Genomic DNA, 3,761 nt, shown 5'->3' on the forward strand with positions numbered 1-3,761 from the left:
AGACCAAAAAAGGGAGAGGCCCGAAAAACAAAAAAAAAAAAAAAAAAAAAAAAAAAAAAAAAGAACTGAGGGGGTCTCAGCAGCTAGTGAATGGCAGAATCGGGATTTAACCCCAGTTTGGCTGACGGCCACTCCTCCTCCCGTCTGTTTCCTCCTCGACTTCCAAGAGGTGGGGGGCCGGAAGCATTATGAGGCAGAGAAGGAGGTAGGCGAGCCCCGCATTACCCCGAGGATATCACAGAGAGTGGGCTATCGATGATATCATCTTGCAAACTCACACTTTCATTAGCCCACAAGTCTTTTTTTCTAGAATCCAAGCTCATTCCATCAGCCCCTATCTTAGAGTGATTCCAGATACTGCACTGGAGAAAAAAATAGTCCAGACTTTAAAGAAAGATATCCCTTGCCCCAGGGTGCTGGAATTCTGTGCGTCGGATTTTCTGTTGCTAACAAACACCAGCTTCTGCTGACCCCACTTTATCTCAGGCCTAGGACTTGTGGGCCTACGCTGACTTGCTGGTCTAATGAGTGGCCCCTCACGGCCCAGATGCAGTGATGTCTTCACGAGAGTAGTGTACCTGCGAAGAAAGCACCTTGATGATACTGTATGGCAGTGAAGAAACAGCTAAGAACTGACACGTGCTCCACAGAGGCCACAGCTACCCTTTGCCCACCTCTCACCTGCAAGGGCACCACGGGAGTCCATAGCCATGGTACCCCAGCTGGGCCACTTTCCTGAGGCCCCAGCTGCTTCTCAGTCATCCGTTCATGTGATGGATGTGATTTGGTCCAGGCAAGACGCTGGAGGCTGTTCCAGGAGTTTAGATTGCCCTGGAATGGGCAAATAGATGATCACAATGCAGGGATACAATGTTCTTGGGTGCAAGGATCAATGCCCGGTGCGAGGGGAGGCCACAGGCCGGACCCACAATCCAGATCTCTCCAAATCCGGGACAGGTTTCCTGAACTGAGAGCCAGTGGAGAGTGGGTGCTAGCCTGAGGAAGAGGGCCAGGGCAGACCAGGAAGTCCACCCTAGGCCAATGGAATGGCAAGGGCAAAGCCTGGAGGGAGGAGGAATCCATACGCTGGCTGGGGAGACCAGCCGGCTGTGCCATCCTGAGGGTGGGGAGGAATCGCTGAGGGGTTTTTGCAGGGGGTGAGGTGACACAGTCGGAGCTTTGGAAAGGTCACCATGTGGGTGCACCCTGAAACCACGTGCCCGGTGCTTGGGGGGTCTGATCATGGTGAGCAGCAGCCTCTGCAGAGCTGTTTCACACGCGAGGATCTGGGGCTCTGTTCTGTGCCAACAGCTTCAGAATCTGTGCTCAGCCTTTTGAGTTTGTTAGCAGTCACTTTGGGACAGAGCCTGAGAGACAGAGCCCCAGCGTTCGTGTGTGCGCCCTTAGGGAGTGGTGCAAACGGACTACTCATGCTCTTGCCAGAGGCCCAGGGACTGAGCATCCCCCTGGTTCTTAGTATTTATTTCGACTGGGGGAAGCTCTGTGTTTTGTGGAATGGCTTCAAAGAACAGAAATCTCTTTGATGGTAAAGGCCAGATGATTTTTTATTTTCTTACATTAGGGTAAGGAGCTTTTATAAGAGTGCTGTGTTGTTCAGGTAATGAAATTGGAGGAAGCTGATTATTTTGCCTTTCAAAGGTTATATCCAGGGCTTCCCTGGTGACGCAGTGGTTAAGAATCCACCTGCCAATGCAGGGGACACGGGTTCGAGCCCTGGTCCGGGAAGATCCCGCATGCTGCGGAGCAACTAAGCCCGCGCGCCACAACTACTGAGCCTGTGCTCTAGAGCCCATGAGCCACAGCTCCTGAGCCCGCGTGCCTAGAGCCCGTGCTCCGCAACAAGAGAAGCCACTGCAGTGAGAAGCCCGCGCACCGCAACGAAGAGTAGCCCCTGCTCGCCGCAACTAGAGAAAGCCCGCGCGCGGCAACGAAGACCCAACGCGGCCAAAAATAAAATAATTTATTTTTAAAAAAACGTTAGATCCATTTACTATATCAATAGTATCTCCCTTCTGGGCTATTCATTTGGTCTTACTTGTTGGTAGATGAGGCAAGCAGTCTGGAGCAGAGGCTGATATACTGTTAACATTTTAGGATTTTCGGGTCGTATGGACTCTGCTGCAACTACGTAACTTTGCCGTTGCGGAATGGTACTGTGAAGGCAGAGACAATACAGACACAAAGGCGCATGGCTGTGTTCTAACACTTCATTTATGGACGCTGAAATTTGAATTTCATATGATTTCTATACATCACAAAATATTCCTTAGAATTTTTTTTCCATGATTTTAAAAACAAAAACAATTCTTGCCCTGTGGGCCTTTTATAAAAACAGGTGGCAGGCCAGATTGGTGTCTAGACCATCCACTCTCGCTTCTGAGGCGGCTGTGGCGGGGGTGGGGGGGTGTCATGCTTGGTTTAAAACTTCCCTCCAGCCAACAAGCTGGGTCCCATATCTTGCCCAAGTGACATTAAGTTTTTTCACTTCTTGTCTGTGTGCAACAGAGATTACCAGACGTGTTCAGTGAAGGGCACTGGGTGAGACAAAGCTGTCCCTTGTCCTTAAGGAGTCCTATGAAATGCTAACCCCGAGGGGAGTCGCTGTATACACTAGAAGAGGGTGTTGGACTCTGGAGAGACTCCGGGGCTGGTGGATGGGGGCTCGGGTCTGCAGGTCGCCAGGCGGAGAGGAGGGAGGGAAAGCAGAGCTGGAGGAGCACGGGGCTGGGGGGAGTTCAGGTGCTGCGGGCTCCTCCAGAGGAGCCCCCTGTGGTGGCGTTTCTGTGCCAGTGGGCCGAGGGGACCCAGCGCCCCCTGTCGTCTGGATTTCTAGCGCCAGGTTCATACTTCCTGGAAGCGCTCATTCCATCATGATACAGCCTTCTGTTTACATTCTGTCTCAGCGTTAACAGATCACGGGCTTTTTATTCTCAAGCCTGAGCTGTAGTCAGCCCTCTGTAAACGTCTGCTGAGCAAACTATCAGGTGAGCGCCGTCCCCTGTGCTCATTACGCAGCACAGCAGCTGCCCTCTGTCTAAATGCAGAGAAGGCAGAGCGCTCGGAGGGCTGTGAGCATTGCTTTGTGAATCGTCCTAACTCCATTTAGGATTTAGGCATTCTGGCTCTTATGTTTCCTCATCTGAAAAGGGGAGGATTTGGTTTAGGTGGTGTCAAAGCTCCTGTCTGATGCTAAGGCACATCTTCTGTGAATGTGTGCTTCTGTTGTCCTCCTCCTTTCCTGGGTCTTCTAGATGATTACACTGAACCCAGTAAAGCCCCTAACTCCAGGGAAGATTGGTTCTCTCCCCAGGGGACGCGGGATGAAGGGAGGGACGACCCAAGGATACTCACATGTGTTTCCCACTTTTATGAGCTACCAGAGGCTTAACCCAGTGGTGAAGGGAACTGACCTGGCATCAGTTGGCATCCCGGTTCCACCGTGTCCCGGCTGATGACCTGGGGCAGTGTAACTTCCCTGTGCCCTAGTTTTTCTCCTTGGCAAAGAGGGGATAATGACAGTATCTGCCTCAGAGGATCATCACGATGATCAGATAAGAGAACATGTGTGGGGCTTCCCTGGTGGCGCAGTGGTTGAGAGTCCGCCTGCCGATGCAGGGGACACGGGTTCGTGCCCCGGTCCGGGAAGATCCCACGTGCCGCGGAGCGGCTGGGCCCGTGAGCCATGGCCGCTAAGCCTGCGCGTCCGGAGCCTGTGCTCCGCAGCGGGAGAGGCCACAACA

The 3,761-nt window shown here is 52.5% G+C and overlaps 1 protein-coding gene across 2 annotated transcripts in view; it reads left to right on the forward strand.

Moving 5' to 3' along the window:
* MCC (MCC regulator of Wnt signaling pathway) overlaps positions 1-3,761 on the forward strand; it is a 447,124-nt gene that overhangs the window by 424,984 nt on the left and 18,379 nt on the right. The window lies entirely within an intron of this gene.

The sequence above is a fragment of the Lipotes vexillifer genome, unplaced genomic scaffold (genome assembly GCF_000442215.2).
Source record: "Lipotes vexillifer unplaced genomic scaffold, Lipotes_vexillifer_v1.1 scaffold91, whole genome shotgun sequence".
In the NCBI taxonomy this organism is placed as follows: Eukaryota; Metazoa; Chordata; class Mammalia; order Artiodactyla; family Lipotidae; genus Lipotes; species Lipotes vexillifer.